At 43.8% G+C, this 23,217-nt stretch overlaps 1 protein-coding gene across 5 annotated transcripts in view; it reads left to right on the plus strand.

Moving 5' to 3' along the window:
* ccdc85cb (coiled-coil domain containing 85C, b) overlaps window positions 1-23,217 on the plus strand; it is a 51,001-nt gene that overhangs the window by 2,329 nt on the left and 25,455 nt on the right. The window lies entirely within an intron of this gene.

A 23,217-nucleotide genomic window follows, 5' to 3' on the forward strand; every position in this document is an offset into this window, starting at 1 on the left:
TCTGCTTAGGGCCCCCGTTTGAAATGCGTGGCTTGGGACCAGAAGTCAATGTCCCTGTTTTTAAGACCTAAATACATGACTGAAAGCTGCAAGTGGGGATGAAAAAGCCATGATGGAACAGGAGGACACTAAGCCTCGTTTAGCAAGCACACGGGCTCATAACCCACTGTGATCTGTTTTGTGAGAGGAATAAAGTCTGTTTCACGTGTGTGTGTTTGGGGGGGGGTTGGACCTTATTTTACCCCGATTTACAAGGACAGGGCAACCGCAGCAGAATTTAGGCTCAAAGCAAGCAGCTTCAAATCAGATCACACCGGTCACATGTTATCCATTGGACATTCCTGGAATTGTGCGCTGAGAAAACCGTGAAGGTAACATAATATAAAAGAATGGTTGCATGCACGAGGGGCTCTTAATCCGCAAACACACACGCACGTATACTCGCACAACACGCAACATTTTGGTCTGTGCTCTGCTGTTATTATGTAACATCCACATTGTGTCTGCGGCAGCTTAGCGCCTCTCTCAGCCTTTATGTGCGAGTGTGTGTGTGACATTGTGCGCCCCTGAGTCTCGGGCTCTGTGTGTTCATCACTGACAATGATGTACACATTTCTAACAATACGCTGGCATGGGAAAGGGCCGCCTCATTTGAGAGGTTTATTATCTCATTGTTAAAACCTATGCATTTGTAATGAGACTGACGCTGCGTCGTCCCAAACAACCCTGAGAATCGCAAATTATTCTTGTGCTGTAAACAGCGCGGGTCTGGTAAGTAACAGAACAGCTATTGACATTTCCTAACATGTCAGGAAAAAGCAAGGCTACTCTCATAGGAAGCTGTTATTTACACACGTTAGATTGCTTTACCCAGAAGCGTGCCGGTCGAGCAGGTGTTTCATCGCTTCCACCCCGAGTAAATAATTCTTAAAACCTTGCTCGAATAGCAGCCTGGCTACCTGTTACATGCCAGAGCGAGGCTGAGGGGAGGGTGAGTAGAACGGGCTTCTTCACCGGCACAGATTTAGTCAGTTGGCTGGTTGAAATCCGAGCGGAGTGGCCATCTTTGCGAGGTCAGATCTGGACGTGGTGTGAGGTCTGCAGAGTGGCTTTTTATTTAATGCTGTCCAAATGCCAGTGGCTCCCCTGGGCATTTAGGAGACAAGCTCGAGGATTGCTGCACAAGTGCTAAATGAACAGCATCTGTCAGCTTGCCAGACACACACACACACACACACACACACACACACACACACACACACACACACAGAGAAAACAAAAAGAAGAGATTTTTTTTGTGTGTCTAAAACGAACAACTTTCTTTTTTTAGCCAAGTTGCCTTAAACTTTTTAATGTCAACTATTTAAATTCGTTTTTCCATCTTGGCTGTTGCACATCTTAAAGATTTTCATCTCCTTTGAGGCAAAAGAGACAACTGGGAAGAGGGTGGGGGGAGGTAGGGGGTGCATGAAAGGGAGCCCAGCAAAGGGTCCTCAGTGGGTCTTGGTGGTGTTGGGGGAGTGGCTGAATGGCGGTAAGGGGTTGGCTGGGAAGCTTGGGAGTGGAGCCGGGACTGTTGGAGGGCACATTGTGCTCAAAGGAGGTTGGGTTGTGGAGCTATCCCGCTGTCTGCTTAATTGAATTTCTTGTGCACTCACATGGCTCACCCCCACCCCGATTCACCCCACCCTACTCCCCCTACCAACTCTTCTTCTTTTGTGGATATAAGGACAATGTGTGTGTGAGACGGGGTGTGCGCCGTTAACTGTGAGGCTCCTGTTTAGAAGTCCTAGAAGAAAAAGCATTGGGGGTTGCTTTGAGTACAGCTCAGTTTTCTAATCTAAAACAGTGACTTATATTTCCAGACTTTTAACGTTTGCATTCGCTTCTGGTGGTCTGGAACTTAGTTCCAGTCAAAGACCGCCTGAAACATGATGCTGTCACAGAGGGCTCGCTTTAGGCTCCCCTACAGTGCCGCACAGATTGCCTGAGACTCACACAGCCACACTCGGTCTCCAAACGAGTCAGGGGGAAAGGCTGTCCAGATGAACTGATTAGGATCCTCTCTGCAGTAGTGCTTCTTTGACCTTTAGACATTCTTACACATTCCACTGACCTTTTAGCTGCCAGGGATTGTAAAGAGCAGTCTGTCGCACACAACGACGTTTACGCCTGATGTCCACAGTTTCCTGACTTTTGCAAGTGCTGCTGAGCACGTTTCAGTCTATAAACTTTAGACATGACACGCTGATAGGAACCATCAGTTTACGTGTCCTTCCTTTTCTGGGAAACAAACGCCTTGATGATGAATTAACTTGACTTGCATTTGCTGCATTCTTTGCAGCACTTATCAAGACTTCCAATCTAATAATCTGCTGAAACTCTCACCTGGACAGGAAATGTTTTCTGTTTTAAAACCGCCCCAGATAATAAGGTGTAAACATGCTACTTGCATGTGTTTGCTTGTAGCTTTAATTATTTTCTACCAGTGTCCACACTACTAATGAGCCAGTTTTGATTTGATAACTCAAACTGTCCGAGCTTTGCCATGTTTAAGGCGAGAGCCACATACTTGATTTAGCACAGAGTTTAAACTGGACGCTCTTCCCATTTTTCCAGGCTTGGGACTGGGTGTAAAGCAGATGTCAAACCACCATGCAGGTGCACACGAATGATCACTATGATAGGACGTGTTATTAGAGATGGAGATGGGTTTTAGTGAAAGTTGTTACTGTGGCTACGGCCCAGCTAACCCGGAGGATCAGGTTTCTCAGACTCAGTTGAAGAAAGAGAGAAATTTACGCTGTCATCGGCATATTTTTGGCCGCTTGTAACATTTTAAGATCTATCCGCAGTATCGCAGCCCCCGCTGTGCTGTGGATTTCACTTCTCATAAATTATTCCCATTCTACAAAAAATCTTCCCTTTCATTGGCTGACACTTGTGTACCAACACAGATGAATAAAACGTGTAGTAAATAAGACTCTGATTCAGTAAATACTTTTAATTGGGCTATGCAGGTGCAGCTGGTTAATCCATTACTTTCACACAGCCTAGTGCGAGTGTTTTCTTTGTAAATGTGTGCGTGCTTGGGGCCAGTGAAATTTGGAATAAAGCCCAATCATTGGTGACAGCTGCAGAAGTATACCAAAATGCTGGTATACTTGATTATTAAAACTTTTCCCCTCCCTTTTCCCACAGGCTTGTTTTTACCAGTTCGTATTATTCTAGTCACACTGCTGCAGTGGGTGGGCTCATTTGCTATGAAAAAAAGAAGAAAATTCAGATTGGGTGAGCACCAAGCCATCCAGAGCTGACCTTTGAGCCCTACAGTCCAAAATTCAGGATGTTAGTTTGCTGTTTCACTATAAACATAAAAGTTTGCAGAGCGTTACAGGAAGGCAGAAAGCTGCAAGTATGGCTTCTGAATAAACAATGGGGACTTTGTCTTGCTAGTAGCTTAGTTAATGAGCTGGCTGGCGAGCAATTAGCAAGCTTGGATAGATTATTTTCCTTATTCAGTAAAAATGCTTGAGTGGAATAGTGTGCAAGCTTGAGAACAAAGGGGGGATAAAGTGCACATTGCAGAGAAGCCACAGTAGTGAGTGGCTGACATGTTAGCGACTGGCTCACTAGCTGACGTAGTTCGTCAGCTCTGCGATGAGTTTTCTTTCATTTATTTATTTAGAGTTTGTTACCGCCCAGTGTGTCAGCCCACTCAGCTGTGTGTGCTGCTCGCAGAAACCAGTCAGATAGGTTGGTGATTCACCAGAGATTAAGATGTGTCAAGATACTACTTTTGAATTTTGGTTTAGAGCGTCATGCAAAACACTTGTGCCGCCCGTCTTTTCTTTACGTTTTGGTTCCAGGAAACCAGATTTCTTTGTATATGTTTGTTTATTTGTTTAAAGTGATCTTGAGCAATAGTTCTCCTGGCTTTTGCTCTTTTTTCTTTTTCTTTGACATTGGCTACTTTTCGCTTCATTTGTAACTCAGTCCTTAGAGATAAACAAATAAATGTCAGGATTTAAAACTATCTGTAGCAGACGACCCGTATATGAACATCATGTTCTTAGGAAATAGAAAATGGCCCTCTACTGTTGAAGCATCATCAGAAATGGATTCATTGGAAGGGTGGCTGTCAAGACGCCATTCTTAAGGAAAGCAGGGGGAGAAAAATGCTGATGTGTTGGGTAATTACACCAAATTAGACGAGAACTGGACTGAAAATCAGTGGTGACAGGACTTGTGGAGTGATGAATCTAAACTGAGTGTATACAGAGGAAGTCAGGAGAGTGGGATAACAGTGACTGTCTACAACCATCTTCAAAACACGGAGGCTATCTCATGGTTCAGGGTGCCTTTCAGCCAGTGGTGTTGGAGTTATGAATGCAGATGAATCAGTCTATGTGGAACAGCTTCATTTTTCAGCCTCAAGAAACCTGGAGAACTATTCCTGAAGACTAAAAGAAATGACGAGAAATCTGGTCTAAGATGGTTCTTACTTTTATATACTGTATGTGCATGTATATCTATGTATGTTTGCACTCTATTCAAAACATAACAAAATGGAAAATACTAAGGAGTGGCTCAAACGTTTTCCCCAGTACTCTATATATTGAAGCGTGCCCCGATCTCCTGCAACTACTTTCCTGAGTAAAACGTTTTGTTCCTGAGAAGCTGTGCCTTAGTACAATATGTTTAGTCACTCGGCTGAGTCATCCACCAAACCAACCCACTCAGGCTGAAATTAGGTTCAAATTACTCCTAATTAACTGACTGAGAAGTCATAAAAATGCATGTTTAAACTGGGGTCTTTAGCACCTGCCGTTGCTACATGTATGTGTGCTTTAATGTATGAGGTGCCACAGTCGGTGTGAACTATTCCCCTCTCTCATGTAGCGATCTTCCTCTTTCACTCTGTTTTCATTTCCTTTTTCGTTACCCTTAGGGAGTGACATGACCTAAAAGCTCACAATAAAAGTGTAGAGCCAGCCGTCTTTGTTGGCCACCAGCGTGTGTTTGTATACTTCATCATACTAAAGAAAATTAGTCATGTCCACATTCATGTGTGACAGAAGCAGTTTTCTCTGCGTTATGATTGATCAGTTAGTTTAAAAGCAAAGGATCAAGGATTATTTTCATCTCCTCACAGTAGTCCTGAACTAAAACACCCTTTATAGTCAGTTTTTATGGGGAAAATCAGTCTCTGCCTATTTTGTCTGCATTAGTTCAAAGTCTTCATACAGAAGAGTTTGTTACTTCTAAGGAAAGTTGGGTTTTTGAATGGTTCCCATGTTTTTCTTCACTATATCTCAGCCAGCGACTCTGTTTCTCTGTGTGAGCTCCTTTCTTGTTTCAAAGGAAACCGTAGGACCAGCAACACAATGGTGTTTTTCCTCTCTGCTGTCGTTTCAAGTCATTGTGTGGAAGTCTGTGTGGCAGAAAAAGGGCGTCTAAGCAGGAATAGGATGTTTCTGTCACCGATATCCTGTTTGTCCATGCTGAGATTCATGTTTCTGTGTTCCAAGACGCTGAGGTGGTTTCTTGTAACCTCTCCCCTGCTTAGTGGCGCTTTTTCTGGTAAAGATAAACACCTCCATGTTGCCTAGTCAAAACTTAGAGAGCAGCTGCTCTCTGCTGCTAAACTGAAACGGCAGTTTTGAGATCATCATAACTGCCAAAGTGAATAAAGGTTCACCACATCAAATTAAAACAAAACTATAAATCTACGTAAAATTGCCGTGGCTCGCCGTTTCATAGTTTGCAAAATACCCCACAAAACATAATTAGACCCAGTGGTGACTTGGGTTGTGTCACATGTCGTGTCCCTGGAGTATAGCCAGCATCTGTGGCTTCTATTCCTCCAGCAAACTATCTGTGTGAAGCCTGCTGGGCTGATAACACAGATAATGGAGAAGAAACACAAACTCACTGATGTACGCAGGACAGGTTAAGAGAGAGAGAGCCTCAGTGGGGAAACTCTCAGCTGTTCACTGTCAATGAAAAGCCTGCCTGTCAGGACGTCCCACATTCCTGAACAAACAAAAGAGGAAGTGGGTCCCGTTCCTCTTTGTGACACAGCAGGAATGAGACTGCGCAGAGAGAGGAGCAGCAGGATGGAAAAAATCGAGGAAAGCGCGTGTCTCTAGGCCGCTTTTTGAACTTTTGCCTCCCCGTCTATTCTTACGTGACAGACTATTCCAGTCGTTGCCTCTATCCTCATCCGTCTCTCTGCCGATTTCTGTGAACCTGCTGTCTTATTCACTGTCCTTTCATTCCCGTCAGCGCAGCACCCGGCCGACAGAATGAGGTTACAGAGCCAGCGTGAGGCTCGCGCATACACACGGGCTGGCTCAGAGATCCAATGCGAGGCCTTTTAATAGAACAAAAAGTTTTACAACACGTCGTGATTGCTTTAATGTTCGTGTGGTCATCAGTGACACCCTGGAATCTATAAAAGTGCCGCTGATGTTGTGATTTAATATAATTAATAAAAGCACTTGGCTCTGTCGTCCTCACGCTGTGCCGCCGTTTTGCGACCGTGCCTATCTAAGAGGCTGTCCTTTTCTTCTGATCATTGGACAGCGGGCTGCTGGAGGGGCTTGGTTGCTCAGTTGCCAAGGCAACAAGCAGTGATCAGTGGGGCGAGTCGATGGCTCCCACGCCTAGCCTCAGAGTCACTGAAGCGGAGAGAGGTAAGGGGTTGGGGGGATGGGGCTTGGTTTGGGCATGGTTGGCCTCCATGGTGGTTGACCCGTGCACAATGATGCCAGCCCAGTGAGGTCAGCTCTGTCTGTGTGTGAGTTACTCGCTCACAATAGACAAGCAGGGCGTGGTTTGTGCGCTTACTCATCACCAGACCACGTTTTATGTGGGCACTGTCGTGTGAAGTTGAACAATATTTTGCGACAGCATTATACAGGTAAAACAGGTCACACTGTAACAATTAAATGTAGAATGCACTTTAAATTTCCTGACATAAACCCTTCCGAGATCATGTCCAAAATCTTTTTTCCTGCTTCTCTTCTAAAATAATGTGGCTAACTTGTCTCGAATGCAGTGCAGTTTAACTCACACCCTCATCATCCCTGGTTGGCGACCTCCTCTCGATTAAAGTCGAGGTAAGCGAAAGACGCTGTGCTCCTGGCGAGACCCTTATCGATTCACGCTTCACGTCAGATGGCACTAGATCCGATAACAAGCTGATTAGGATGCAAATGAGAGCAGCTGGACAGACCTCAATTGGTGCAATTGGCGCGGTGGCAAAAACTCGTCTGGGCCGCGCTGTAAAGTCACCATCAGCAATTTGATTTTGTCTACGCAACACCGCCAGTGACCTTCGAGAGTAGAACAGGTTGCCAAAAGTCAGCAGCTCGTAGATAGAACACTTCTTCATCAGCTCCTTTCGAGGGCCCGGGAGGAACGAGGCGTTTATCTGGATTTTCTGCCTGTCAGCTCTTCTGTTTTGGTCGCTGTGACATTGGAGTCAGCAGATGTCTTCGCCTTGCTTCAGTTTACACAGCGCTGTCACCTTACTCCAGCCTCCAGTCTTAACAGTTATAGATTGTGTTTTTGTGAGTGCTTGGGCTCTTTAAATGGGGCTTTTTCGTTTTGGAGCCAGGAGAATGAACTTTCTTCACTTCTTTGTGAAGAAGGAAAAAGAAAATTAAAGAATTATTGAAACGCTTGCTTTGTTGCTTGGATGAGAATAGCGTCACATTCCTAGTTGGATGTTCACTGGAGCACTTGTAAAATAGTGAAACTGGCCATTGGCCATCGAGATGGATGAGATAATGTGGAGGTCTGACTCTCGGCTAAAACATCTGGAATCAATCGTACAGTCTACAGCACTATTGCTCCATCCTGAGGAATTTTTTATTTTTTTTAGATGGTTTCAGGTAACATTGCTTTGGTTTGCTCTGGAGGCTAATTTCCTCTTGCAGGCTGGGCTGCGTAACTTAAACATCTCTGTTGTGGTTTGGCACGACACTTGAGAAACACATTTCTCTCGGCTATTTCATGTTGGGCGCTGGAAAGAAAGTCCAATTGAAACCATTTGGTTATGCTTTAAAGTAGAGCTTTAATAGTGAAGTGGTCAAGTTGGACAATGACGCAAAGAACTGAACCACCAGGCTTATACATAAAGTCTAGGTGTGCTGGGAAATGCATGTCTGTTTTGAACTTGGATATATAAAGGGAAAAAGATCGTAAAGAGAAAGTTCAACAGATGAAAAGAAGGTAAGTCAGAACGTAGAAGGTCAGAGGTTGGCTTTGAAGCTGCAATACGCATCAAACGTCTTCCCAACACATTAAATATGTATTCATCTGTCTTTTACCACATCCCACTTCTCACCACAAATGCTCAGCGACGATCTGACAGCTGTCGACAGTCCATCAAAAAAGGTATTAAGACCACCCCACTTAACTGAGCTCGGCCTCAGATTATACAGCCTGATCAAAGTCATTATTTATTCAAACCGAGCCAAATGTAGGGCATTTGATTCCACCGTGACAATCGTAAAGAGCTTACATGAAAGCTGATAATCGGGCGAAAATGCAAGCTCACGGGAAGAAAAGGCGTTTACCTGACTAAATCGATGACTGGCAACAGAGGGAGAGTGATGCAGATGCTTTTTATCTGGCATGCGTTTGCCGTTTGTGCTGGTATTAACGGTTATGGACTAGCCGCCAGGGAAAGTCTGTGTGATTATCTGAAAATCTGGACATGTTCCTGGGTCTCCCTCCGATCCTCTTTGACTCCATCAGAGCTAGCTGTGGGTTCTGCAGATGCGCAGATAATGTCTGATTAAGCACAGGCTGCCTGGCTATGGTTGGCCGCAATCATGGTTCTTAAAAGGCTGTGAGACAATTTGGTTTAAAAGTGTTGCAGTGGGAAACGGAGGGGAAAGAAATCGCCCTCTCTTTTCCGTCTTTTCAAGCCTCTCTGTATAGAGACGGGTTTCGAGCTTGGTGTAAAGTTGGTAGGTGTCATATGAGGCAAATTGAGGCAGTTATTCATCTTCAGAGAGGCATCACACATCATATTTCAAATCTCTTCTAACTCACACACTGAGAGGAGATGACACTTATGACAGCCAATTATAGCCAGCCTATTTCTCCTCCCCAGCTCTGTGGCCTAGTTGGTTCTGATCTGTTCTCCTCGCCTGCTGGTTTTTGTTTTTTTCTTTCTTTTTGGGAAAGTTCAGCATCGGCACATTTTGAGTCAGACATCTGCTTGCAGGGCAAAAGAGGTTGGCTAGCACTTCATCTCGAGTGTTTCTCACAAGGCACCACAAGAACTCATCCTCATCAGGCTCTCGGTACGACTGAAACAGCGATTTCTAACCAGTGGCTTAAGTGTGAGGTCCTGCTGCAATAGGAAGGGGGTATGTGGAAAGATTAACTTAGCTATTGCACCGAATGACTGAGCTAAACACATGTAAATGATAAATGGCCTGCATTTGTATAGCGCTTTACTAGTCCCTAAGGACCCCAAAGTGCTTTACACATCCAGTCATCCACCCATTCACACACACACATTCACACACTGGTGATGGCAGCTACATTGTAGCCACAGCCACCCTGGGGCGCACTGACAGAGGCGAGGCTGCCGGACACTGGCGCCACCGGGCCCTCTGACCACCACCAGTAGGCAACGGGTGAAGTGTCCCCCCCCCAAGAGAGCAAAAACTAGTTATACTGGTTGAAATGGAAAAGTAATTGTCACAAAGTAAATAAATAAGTGTTTGCAAAAGTGTTCTAAAAGTACAGCTATTTAAATGATTTACTAATTTAAAAAAGAAAAATGTAAACATTAGCTAAAAATAATGAATAAACCATTGAAATGGAGTAGCTAAAATTATGAGTACAACAACAACAACAACCTTTATTTATAGAGCACATTAAAAGCCTTAGGCATACCAAAGTGCTTTACAAAAAACAATAAAATAATACAGTTAAGAGCATTAATATCAAATATAATAAGAACAGCAGACAATGTTCACAGTAGAAAGCCACTAATAAAATGGACTGCAGCACATAGATTATAGCAGACCCAGTGCCGCATGATAGAGAACACCAAGAATGAAGGAATAGTAAAAAGTTAATGCAATAGGTCGCAGTTAACAGTTAGCATTTAACGGGTAGAGAAGGCAAGTTCAAAAAGATAAGTTTTAAGGCGTGCTTTAAAAGAAAAAATAGAATCAGACTCCCGAATGCCAATCGGGAGGCTGTTCCATAACTCAGGTGCAGCAAAGGCAAACGATCGATCGCCTCTAGATTTCAACCGAGATCTGGGCTGAACTAACAATAACTGCGAGGATGACCTTAAAGCCCTGGCAGGGACATAAGGGTTTAAAAGTTCCTTAAGATAGGTTGGTGCAGTATTATTGATAATTTTAAACGTAAGCAGCAAAATTTTAAATTGAATACGGTATTTGATAGGCAGCCAATGCAGCTCAGCAAGAACCGGAGTAATATGGTCAAACTTCTTGGTTTTAGTTAGAATACGTGCCGCAGCATTCTGAACTGTCTGTAATCTATGTAGAAGGGTAACATGGAGACCAGAATAGAGTGAGTTACAGTAATCTAGTCTTGACGTTACAAAAGCATGAATGAGCTTTTCTAAGTCATTATACGGGATATAGTGTCTGGCCCTGGAGATGAGACGAAGCTGATAAAAACTAGATCTGACAACAGCAGACACCTGTTTATCAAGTTTAAAGGAGCTGTCAAACAAGACACCCAGATTCCTGACAGTATCAGAGAAAGAACTAGTAAGAAAGCCAAAGGCATCTTGAAGTTTGGCGCGAAGGGCATTACTGCCAAAAATCATGATTTCAGTCTTTTTTTCATTGAGAATAAGAGTATTTGCCAACAGCCATTTCTTGACCTCACTCATGCACTCACGAAAGTTATTTAAAGATAAAGCGAGATCATCATGTAACTCTAAATAAATCTGGATGTCATCCGCATAATAGTGAAAAGCAATGTGGTATTTCTCAAAGATAGCGCTTAAAGGAAGCATATACAGTGAGAAAAGGGTCGGGCCTAACACAGAACCCTGGGGGACACCACAGCAAACAGGTACAGGGGAAGAGGAAGATGAGGCCAGGTGTACCGAAGAAAGCCGATTGGAGAGGTAAGATTTGAACCAGTCCAAGGCAGTGCCCTTAATGCCAACAGAGTGCTCTAATCTTGCGACTAGGATGTTATGGTCAACCATATCAAATGCAGATGAAAGATCCAATAGAACTAAAACAGAAGGACGACCATTATCAGCCATAAGTAAAAGATCATTAAAAACACGAAGCAGCGCTGATTCAGTGCTATGATGTTGTTTAAAGGCTGATTGGAATTTATCATTTATATTATTCTCGTCCAGGTAGGTCTGCAGTTGAAGTAGAACCACCTTCTCAAGGATTTTAGCCAAGAAAGGAAGCTTGGAAATCGGTCTATAGTTGGCAAAATCACTATGATCCAGGTTATTTTTCTTTAAAACGGGTTGAATAAAAGCATGTTTAAGAACTGAAGGTACATAACCAGAAAGCAAGGAGAGGTTCAATATAGACAATAGACAGGGTCCAATTACATTAAAACAATCCTTGACTATACGAGATGGAAGGACATCATGTACACAATTAGTATTGTTTAGTTTCTCAGTTATACGCTTCAGAGTGGGAAGTGAAATTAATTCAAATTGATGTAAGGCAGCAGAACAGTCAGGATTAGACATACTGTCAGCCACCAAAGGAAGCGTAGATCTAAGAGATAAAACTTTATCTAGAAAGTAGTTTGAAAATTTTTCACAGAGACCTGGGGAGCACGAGAGTGGCATAGAGGGACGAGGATTCACCACTGAGTTAAAAATTTTAAATAGGATGCGAGGATTGTCACCATTAGAAGTAATAATCTTAGCGAAGAAGGCTGCTTTAGCCATTCTGGCAGCAGATTGGAATTTCGAGCGGCTAATACGTAAAATGTCATATGATGACTGGAGTCTATCATTCCTCCACCTCCTCTCATCGCGCCTGCACAAACGCCGTAGAACACGGACAGAGTCGTTTAACCAGCATTGCGAGTAGGTTCTGGGGCGTTTGTGTTTGATAGGTGCAACAGTGTTAAGAATCGAGGAACATGTAGTTAAAAAAGTATTGGTAAAATTCTCAAGTGTGTGTGGGATAAAACAGTCCGACATATTAAATGAAGAATTAACAAAAGATGTAGAGAAGTTGACCACAGTATCGGCGTTAATAGTCCGAGTAGGATGGAGAGGAACCTCCAAGTAAGGGTCAGTGATACCCAGGTCAACGTCAAAGATGACCGGGGAAAGAGTAAAACTGAGTAAAACTTTTTTGCTAAATATATGCCTGCAACTTCAAATAAATGTTAAAAAGCTAAAAGCAAACACTAGAAATGAATGTTAGTGAAACACGGGTAGATGTCTTAAAGAAGCAATTAGCTGCTGTAGCCAAAGCTAGCAGGCTAAATCAGTGGTTGCAAGAATAGGCTAATGGTTATCGATGGCTAACTAAGGGAATGATAAGCTGAATGTTATCCAAATTCAGTTAAAGTGAGTTGAGGCTTTTACACACCAGACGCGTAAATGCCGACCGTGTAATTTCACTGGAAAAATTTGCAGAATTTATTTGATTTTAACGCGTTAAGGCCGAGCACTTTGCAGATCTGAAGGTGGGTCCTCGTGTGTCTAAACAAGAAAAGGGTTCACCCATAGTGTTATTTTACAATTTATATATTCAGTACAGGTCGCCGTTTTGAGCTGTGAATGCACATTTAGTAAGACAGTTCTCCGATCAGTCAGATCTGTTTATTCGAGCTTGGTTTGGAAAAATATTTTCCTGAGCGGTACTTCTATTATTATTTTCTGTTTATTAAAAGCCAGTCAAGAATTTGGCGTAAAAGACAACATGTTTGTCACACATAACTCATAAAAGTTATGTCTCACATAAATTTAACGATGGCTTAAAGGTTTAACTTAAAATCAAAATGTGCCTAATCTCAAAGTGTCCAAAAAAAACATCCACAAGCAAAGATGTACTAAAACTAAATATGATATAATCTTCTTGAAATTTACGGAAACGTTGCAGCTGGGATATTTTCTACGCCGTCTGTCTGAGTGGACCGGTTGACCCCACACATCCTCATATGCAGATGCCACAGCACAGAAGGACACAAAGGGCGCTTGCAGAGTGTGTCCTTCACCAAGGCCAACGCTTTAGTTTGTGATTTTCAAGCAAAGTGACTCACCAGAACTGACTTCACTACCTCACCATCAAGTCCAGTCACACTTGGCCTATTAATTTTTGCCCACAAACAAACATCTCGTATTCTAAAACCGTCCTTTTTCTTGAGGAAGCCACTCTGACCCCGTGTCTGTCTTCGCAGACACCCGTCACTATATTTGTAGACGGAGTAGCAAAAGCAGCCATGGGGAATTTCCAGAGACATTTCGCCCTACGTTATCTCCTGTATACCCACTCCTCTTTGCTAAATCTCCTCTCAGTCTGCAAAACATGGAAGTGGATTAAACCGCTTGATGTTGTAGCTGTGCCACGGATCTCAAACGTGGCAGAGGGTTTGGAGGGGAGGGCTTCTGTTTAAAAAGGATTTGAAGAGCAGGCTCCAGTGCTATATCTCTGCCCACCACTCTTTTGAATACGTGGCATGTAGCCCTGCGTATGATAGGCGCTGAATAAACCGATGCACTCTCTTAAACCCTTTAGATGACATAGCAGTGTTAAATGACATGTGTGCTTGATGAAAGTGCCCCTCACTGGGGTGCAATAGAGTGTCCTAACAGGAAGCGGAAGAATAGAGTATGAGAGAAGGGAGGGGGCTGCTGAGGGGGAACCTCTGTAAGAACGATGCAAGGTTGAAGATCCAGGAGCAACGGAGGACACTGCAGAGCAAGCAGTGTTCCCTTTTTGCCAGTTGCTAGGATACTATACCCTTTTTATTCAGCGTTATGGGGTGTGCTTTACAGCGCTTTCTCCACAGAGAGGCACCTCTTTTGCTGTGCTCATTCCTGCCATACATCTCGCTGTACATCTTGACAAATTTCTCCTGTCAGCTTTAGTTATTTTTGTTTTTGGGGGGGGGGAACTTCTAAACAGGTTGAATCTTGCTGGAGAGGAATGTATCTCGATGGAGGCTGGTGACTTTAAATCAGGCCTCCCTTGAGCAGGAATGTGCGCTCCGTACCTGCGGGGGCCTCCTCGTAGTCAGCACATGTGCACTGAACAATAACTGGGCATTCAGCGGAAAGAGACGAAAAGGGAGGCTGTGCCATGTGGTAGCGGTTTGAGCTCAGTTAAGCTACGTAAGGTGGAGCATTTATACAACGTGTAACAAGATGAAAGATACAGTGTAAGCACTTTCCGTGCAGAAGTTTCATTCACTGTTTGGGAGAAATGCTGGATGAGATAACACTTTCATAGAAAGCCACAAAGTAAAATAAAAGCACAGACATGCAGATCGCGGTGCAGCAAGCGAGTGGAAAGGCTGACAGAGGAGGTTTTCAGGGAGCTCACGTCAGTGACCATCAGCTGATGAGGGGAAATCTGAGAAATTCTAAAGCTTAAGAAAAATGTGCAAGAGGGAGAGAAGATCTGAGCACATGAACGTGGAAACATGAACAGGAGAGAAAACCAAAAGCATTAAAGGCGCCTAAATAAAGAAGAGACCAAATTATTGGTGGAGCTGATGGGAAGGACAAGGGGCAAAGTATAAAAGAAAGAGAGGAAATATCTCACGGCTTTAAAAGAGACAAAACAGGCTATCCACAGTAACCTTAAGTGCTTCTGCTTAAAAAAACGTCTGAAGAAGACGCACAGAAAAAGACTAAGGAGCTAGAAACATCACTACACCTGCAGCGCACTGAACAATGCACATTACTAAGCGCTGAAAAAAGGACTTGGCACTGACTTAACATACTTTCATTTTCAGAGGAGTAAATATTTCACCAGAGGAAAGCCTTTTATCTCTGCTCCACAGCTCCCACTTTATCACTGTGTTTTACATTGGAGGTACAAAGTGCAAGTTACATTCTGCCCTGCATACCTTTTGAGTCACATAAGTGATTCCTAAAGCTCTTCTACCAAGCACCGAACACAGTAAAGTTTTTTTTTGTAAGGAATCTGAGGAATCCGCTCAATTTTAATGTATTTTTTTTTTGTTTTGTTTTTTTTCTACAATATTAGTAATTTAGGCCGGCCCTGCTGGGTGCTGATGATTGGGATTCCACACTGTTCACTTCTTTCCCGATATCAGCCACGCTGTAGGGGACTTGGCACTTCAAGAATTGAGAAACGAAAACTTGTAACACGAGTCGACAATCAGGTGATTGCATTGATGCGCGCACACGGCAGAGGCAGGCATATTTACGTGTTATCGTAGTAAAAATGCAGATGAGTTCTTCTCATATCTGTGCTTTGCATGGATGATCCTGAGACATTTGGCTCTCTGTGTTGATAACAAAGCTGTAAAGTTAATATAACCCAAGAGGGATAAAATAGCTTTAGAAACCTTATTTTTGGGCAGCTGCTTTAAGGTGTTTTTTTTTGTTTCTATATATAAAATTTGCCTTGAGATTTCACACATGCAGTTTTGGGTCCTGGTGACCACTGAAACTGTAGTTGTGGCTTTCTCTCCCAATTCATCTATCTCAGGGCTCGGCAACCTGCGGCTCTTTAGTCCTTATAGTGCGGCTCCGCCTGGTTTGGGAAATAAATTAGAAGTATTTAGCTGAAGTGTATTTTATTTATGTTAGTTGGTTTTTTTTTTTTAACTTGTAGTTCTAAATTGGAAGATTATTGTGACATTGAAATATAAAAATAAAATTTCATCGCTCAAAATAAGCGTCACACTCGCGGAAGCCGGTGTACCCGCCGAAACGCCGTGCATTTATCGAGACTTCCAACCCAGCTGTCAGCAGCTGTTCTCCACCGTGAACTATGTTTAAAAACAAACACCGCTCACGCCTCACAGATGGCAGCTTACAGTCCTGCGTAAAGATGAAAGCCCTGATTTGCAGACGCTGTGCGCAGAGGTTCAGGAGCAGAAGTCCCGTTGTAAACATATCACGGCAGACCCGACGATGTTTCCATGAACACGCTTTTCAGCATCTCTTTATTGACCACTTTTCACACACGGTTGCTGTACGCATACAGCCGGCTGTATTTTTCAGCTCACAGCCCGACACACACCAACAACAGCATAGAGAGCACAGACGTTAAGGCGGCGAGGCGTGATTGCGGGTGCCGCTCAGGTGCGTCCCCTCCCCTGCAGCGGTGCTGCGACCGCACCCGACCACACACATTAACCTGGTAAAATAATTTTTCAGCAGCATCGTGCTTTTTTTTTTTTTCCAATTATTTTTTTTTAAAAGTCAGGTCAAGGCTCCAAAAGCCCAAAGGCGATATGAGGGTGGTGGCTCCCAACAGTTTTTGTTTGCTACATGGATCATTTTAGTTCAGCTTTCCTTTGGTTATATTTCTTTAAGAGTTCAAAATGTGTTAATTACATAAATAAAATGTAATTTTCTCTGTAGCACTTCATGGATTTCATAAGCAACACACCTTAGTTGCTCACACAAAGCATAAAGGTAAAAAACAATATATACAGTGTTATCTTATTTTAGATGTCAAAAAGTATTTGCGGCTCTCAGTGTTTTCGTTTGCGTGGAAACCGGCTCCAAATGGCTCTTTGGGTCTTAAAGGTTGCAGACCCCTGAGCTAGCACCTTCAAAATAACTGCCCGGATAGCTGCCTGGAGGCATTAGCAAGATTAGCTCCCTAATGCTCACTAACCAGTCATTGGAGGCCAGTGTCCCACCGCACAGCTTGTCAGGGTTTGACAGCACTTTGTGAGTGGCGTTACCCTCGGTCTCAGCGATGATTGGCTTATTAAAAGTGCTCCCACGACGCTGATTTGAATGATTGATGCTTTTTAAAGGGCTGGCTTGTACACTCCCCTTTTCACATTCCAGCCTTTAGCGTAATCCACCAAATGCAACGCTATGCAAATCTCTTTTGTAGCCAGGCTTTCATAAACTTGCATATCGCCATCAGTGTGTTTCACAACTGATCCAGCTTGGAGCGGATCCATCTTCTTAACTGCTCTGTCACCATCAGACGTCTCCGTGGTGGTCTGAAGTTCGCTTATTTACATGTTTTTTATAATGTGAATTATGGCTTTCACTGTAAAATATGGAATGTGAACTTGTGATTGCTGCAAGGCCGCAGATGTTAATGGCTCTCGGGTGGGGCCTCTTTGACTCTTTACATTTCTGTGGGAAGTCAATAAGAATGGCGTGCTGACAGGAACTTGGATGAAAGGTGCAGTGAGTGCAGTCTATTGTTGTTACGCTGTTTAAAAAACAAACAGGTGAGTAACGTAACTCTGTGTCTGTGAAGATGCCTTTTTGCTGAGCTGCCTCGTGGGATTCCACATGCGGAAAGAAAAATGTGACAGAAGAGGTCATATTCCACCAGGTGGGAAGGCAAATCGGCCGCTTTGCCTTAATGTCGTCATTTTAATTTCCGTGCTGTGTGAGAGCGTTGAGAATTTTATGCACGGATTCGTTTTTTTCCCACTAGGTTGGCAAGGAAACATTAGAAATGTACGTGAAACTAACTTTTAAACTGGTGAAGACACAGCAGCTGACATCAGTTTGTCAGCCTGCAGCGGTTTAAGTTTTCATTTTTGCGCGTCTTTTTGGTCTCTGTGCGGACACCTCATGGACTGAACACCATCCCATCCATCCCGTCCTGTGCAGCATTGCTTGAAGCTTTCCCGACGCACACTCTGAAGTGAAAGGCCAGGCTGTCACAGGGCTGACACAGACAAGAAGGCCAAGACGCTCACAGCCTGCGTGTTTTTAAACTGAGAGGAAATCTGAAGACGCAGAGCATGAGAACAAAGGAAGAAGAGGGGGGGGAAAAATCTCCCAACAGGAGAAGCTTCCTCTCGCTGAACACGTTGGATTAAGTGGAATTTTTAAACGGAGACAGACATGAGAATATTGTCAAGGACAAAAAAAAAGCTAACATATGTTCCTGTTTGCTAATCTGGAGCTTTTACAGTAAGATGATTAGAGGTTTGAAAAGCCTCCATTTAAAAATGAAACACAAAAACGCTGAGGGCTGAGTCCAGTTAGAAAGATTTACCTCCCGCTTATGTTTTGGAACTCCTATATACTCTGTTCATCTGTAAGTGTGTGCAAATTTGTTTGCCCCCAGCCTGATCCTCCGTTTTCCTTTTGACACACTAACGTTTTTCCCAACTGGATTCTGTTGGAGATTTACTGCTCACCACCCTCTGTTTTTACTGTAGGCCTGTTAGTACAATCAGTGGAGTCAGAGACCACCTGGTGACCGCTGTCTTGTTCTGATCTGTGTCACTCACTGCTAATCTGAGCTGACACGGCGACTCCCAGAGGACAGCTGGCTCCGCAAACGACAATGGAGGCCAAGCTGCGCGTGACCCAACCGTGCTCGCCGAGATAAAGTTAGCCCCGCTTTTGTTCTTGACTGGTGTCTGGTGCCTTTTGCCTCCCCAGTAGTTCAAACCTTCTGCTTAACAGCGGCGGCCAATCAGGAGAAGAACGGCTAATGGGCTTAATGGGAGAGTTTGCTCCAGATAGCCGATGAACTCGCTGATCAACGTAGCTCGATTTTGTCAACTGAAGTAGGTCGACCGTTCGGTGTGGAGGTGACGCTTCTGTTTAAGCCTGTAAAGTTGTTACTTTTGGACAAGCTGAAATAGTTTTTGCATGAAGTTTCTGGAGACGTTTTGAGGCATTCGTGAAATAAAAATCCAATCCTGGTCGTTAAAATTATTATCCCAGTCCAGTGCATATTTCACTCAACCACCTTCTAAAGTTCAGCGGCTTCAGCAGCCAGCGGCAGCTCCTGCCACACTTATAACTTCCCAGTGAAAAATGGTCCCCTCACATTTTTTTTTCTTCTTCTACATTTTATTTATGACAGCCAGACCCCAAAAAAACATCTTCAAAGATTGCATCTGTCAGATTGACATAAAACGGGCTTCAGATCCTGCCCCCATCAGAGGCTTCAAACCAAACAGCCTGTGTAACCACCCCGCTGTGCGAACGATAGCCATGCATCACGCAGAGAGAAAGTGTGACTTGACGACCAGACGATGGGGTGCCGGGGAGGTCTTGTATAATAAAATTACCAACTGATGAGTTTCCATTAAGCTTTATGAGGCATTTATGTGTGTGTGTCTGTATGTGTGTCTTTTACCGTAGGCTGATTCAAGGCAGGTTAACCATCTGGCCATAAACCTCTACTCTTACTCGCTAATGGAATTTGTTCCTGGGATTCTGAACTCATGCGTGTATGTGTGCGCGTGAACAAGCTACACTAATAAACCTAATGACTGTAAAGTCAGAGGCAGGGTTTAGGCCTATTAAAAGCATGGAGCGCTTCACTGCTACACTGGCACTTATGGAATTGGGACCCTTGTGATGTACCACCGCATGGTGTGTGCGATGGGATTTTAAACTCTCCCTATATGCTGGGTTACAGTTATCTATAATGCTTTAATCCACTCCATTATCCGATTGAATCTAAAGCTCTAAATTTTAGGGTCGGCCGACACGGGTGGCAGCACCGGTGATCGGCTGGAAGTAGAGTTAATGTTTGCAACGGCACTGCTTCCACGAAGCCGTTCATTAGCTTCATTAGTTAAGTGTTTACTCGTATAATTAATCACCCTCACATGATTGGAGCTTTATTGATTGGGCTTCTTTACAAAGTATTTAAACCTCTGCCAGTACAGAGCGCCGCTCGGGTATTTGTCACCACGGGCTCCATTTCTCTTTAACTTTTTTCATTTTAGCGTTGAAACAAATCGTTATTGGCATATTGGAATAATATGAAAGCAGTTGTTCTCAACCGGGGGGGGGGGGGTCCGCACTCAATTTATGAGAGAGAGAAAAGGAGCAAATTTCAGTGTTCGCTCAATTCGGCACAGGGATTTTACTAAAGATGCCACTGAAGCAGAGCTATGAAGAGACTAGTGGTCCATCTTGAAGGACACTGGCTCTAGATCAGTTTTAGCTGCACACATTTGGACTGATCAGGCACCTCAGGAAAGCTTAGCAGGCCTGGGCGAGGCCTCAGTGCTGCCCTGCTCTCTCAGGCCTGCCACGTGACCAAAATAACCAGGAGTGGAGCCTAACGTGTGCTTGTCACAACTCGTAATACTTTCTTCCTCAAAGGTCGCCGGCATTTACGCTCACTTGACTCCTCTTCTCCCTCAGGTTTCACACCTTTGACTTTATCTTTCATGCACTTAAATATTAGATGAAGAAGTCTTTTGTTTGTATCCATCTGGAACAGCTAGGTGTCATCTTGCCATCAAAGGGAAAAGGAGGACTTGTTCGCTTCGATTAAATTGTTACTTTGCTGCAGGAACCTCACGTCGGGGAGAGGTTAAACACATCCTGTGTCTGCGAATGTGTTTATTAGCAGCGCGCCCCTGTTTGGACTTGTTATGAACGCTTCTCCTGCAGAAAAGGATGCAGACGTTTCAAAGCTAGACAGACTGGCCAGTTTTACTTGGAGCTAAAAACAACAAAATTGAGGGGATAATATCAGTGGCGTGGATAATGATTCCTGGCTTGTGTTGTTTTCCTCTGTAGTGGAGACTTCAGTCCAGCCAGCTCTAACCATTCATAATGGAGGCTATAATAGAATTCCCTTTGTTATTATGCCTGTTTCTGTCCTGCCTGCACAGTGTCTCCTGTCTCCCTACTGTACGCCTTGCTGTCATTCTCCTGTTTCCTTTCTAATGGCCCTCTTTCCTGACGACTGCAGAGTATAAGTGCTGTCGCCTTCGCTTAGCTTCACCGTTTCTCAAATCACTGTTATGGGAGCGAACTCGGATCCAGCATCAATCCAATTTTAAGCTGTGGTTTGGATGAGATACTGTCTATCTGAACAGCTCTTACATAAGACCTTTTTTCTCTTTGTGGCAGTAACTGTGCCAATAGCCCCTTTTGGTACATCTCCAGATGACTCCAGCGCATGGACAGGCTTTTATGTTCGTTTGTGAGAATTGTCCTCATGCTGTTACAAAACTCTCGACTAGTTGTGCAATTAGAAATGGAGCCCGACTGATGTAGGATGTTTAAGACCGATATCGATACATGCCTAAAAAAGTATGCGTTTAAAAATAATTTCGTTTTTTCATCGCAGGAAGTCATGGATGACTTTGATGCCGTCAGTGACTACTCGAATCAGCTGGTTGATGTTTGCGGTGTTGCGAGCTCACTTTGCAGAGTGTCCTCTGGTGAACAAACGATGCAACGTTAACACTCATAGAAAGTTTGAGTGGTGTTTCCCCGTCTCTGATATCGACTGATAGGACCCATATATTGGTCGAAAACTTTTTCTGACCAGACGCTAAACCGTAAGCGTTGAACAAACTTTCTTGCTTCTTTCTGTCCTTGCACCGGCAGCAGTGAGAGCTGCACCTATACGACTCTGCATTAAGTTAACTTACCCCTTCTTACTTTTATTCTTATGCAAAGTCATTTTCGGGATTTCCTACATGTTGTCACATGTAATTCTTTGTTTTGAGATGTAGTCGACATAAATACCGTCCATGTCGACATATAGCAAGACAGATGTTGTCGGCTCATAGATTAAATAGCGCAGTCACAAGCTGAATCTTGCCCTCATTTTTTTTTCCCGTTTGTTTTCTCCGATTTACATTGCAGTGAAATCACTGGCGGTTGATATTGGCATCAACAGTAATGAAACCTCCGCATGATGTCACTGGAAATGTTATTTTCACAGGATTGGAAGAAAAAGCCCCGCTTTGCGGATTGCATCAGAACCCACACGGGAGATGGGATTTTCAGAGGCCGATAATAAAGGGGTTTCAGTGTTGAACGTCCCCTGTATTTACCATCTAACTGCTCGCTCTTAGACTCTGCTTACATAAGCACAACCTTTGCCAGCTCAGCAGTCAGTCAGACAGGCTTTTAAAAGAATGCAGATTTATGCAAATGAGGCTGCTATTGGGTTTGCGGTGCTGAAACCGTGGTAACGGGAGAGGAATGAGGTTAAATAGGGCCGTGGGCTCTGGGGGGACGTTCTCTACCCACAATGCCCTCTGGTGTTTGTTTACACACTGCGGTGGGTTGTGGGTTGTGCGAGGTAAAGCCAGCCATCTCTTAAGCCTCTTCTGCAAAGCCTTCCGTGGGCACTGTGGGGTTTCACGTTGATGACATCCACATGTTTACAGGCAACATATCTTTGAATCTGTCGTCCAGACTCACGTGTTAAATTGTTGTTTTCGCTGACATTTCCAAAAATGTTCTTTTTATTATTTTTTTTCATTTTATTTTGTTGGCTAAAACATGATTTAACTCAACAAGTAAATATTCATAAAGCACTCCTAATCCCCCGAACAAATCATCCCATCTAAATGGCTGCATTGTACTGGAATGTATTCAGACAAAGGGGATTGTGCAGTTTTGTGTGCTGTTATTTAAAATAAATACACAGAAACGCACTAATTCCACCATCGTCATCTTCTGCGCCAGCAGAAAATGGTTGCTGATCTAGAGGAAGGACGCGTCCCGTCCCCGAGTCAGTCAAGAGTTATGACCCTTGACCTTCATTGTCGAGGGCCTTGAGTGCTGCCGAGCGTGAGATATCGGTAAAGCCTTTTTTGGTCCTTGGAATCAGCATAGACTGAACAGAATATATGGCTCACCCCTGAAAGCTTTAGCGAGCCCTTGACAGCTTCTTAAATTAGTACTGGAGCGCTTTTAATGTCCATTTATCTTGTAGTTTGGCTCCTGACCTTGATCGGCCAGTAAACCAAGGAGTAAAGGATGATTTTAAAAAGGTTTATCTGCTAAATAACAGAACTTACGCGCTGTGCAGGAGTAGGCTGAAGGGTTTCGGGACGGCAGTGTGAAGGCAAACAATAGCTACCAGCTAATCCATCTACAAAATGTCACTAATCTTTTTCTGTTTTGTCTCGCAGTGAATAGCCATCACACACACACGGACAGTAAGGGTGCGGACTAAATTAAGCCCACAGCTTTGATTTCACAGGATTGAACTCAACTAGCTGCCTGATTGCCTTTCTTTTAGCCTAATCAAAAGATTAAGAGCATGGGGCAGTAGTCTGAGAAGTGGCCTAGTACTGTAG

Source organism: Mchenga conophoros, linkage group LG15 (assembly GCF_057382185.1).
Source record: "Mchenga conophoros isolate Kocher_MC1m ecotype Shallow Benthic linkage group LG15, M_conophoros_male_GT1.1, whole genome shotgun sequence".
In the NCBI taxonomy this organism is placed as follows: Eukaryota; Metazoa; Chordata; class Actinopteri; order Cichliformes; family Cichlidae; genus Mchenga; species Mchenga conophoros.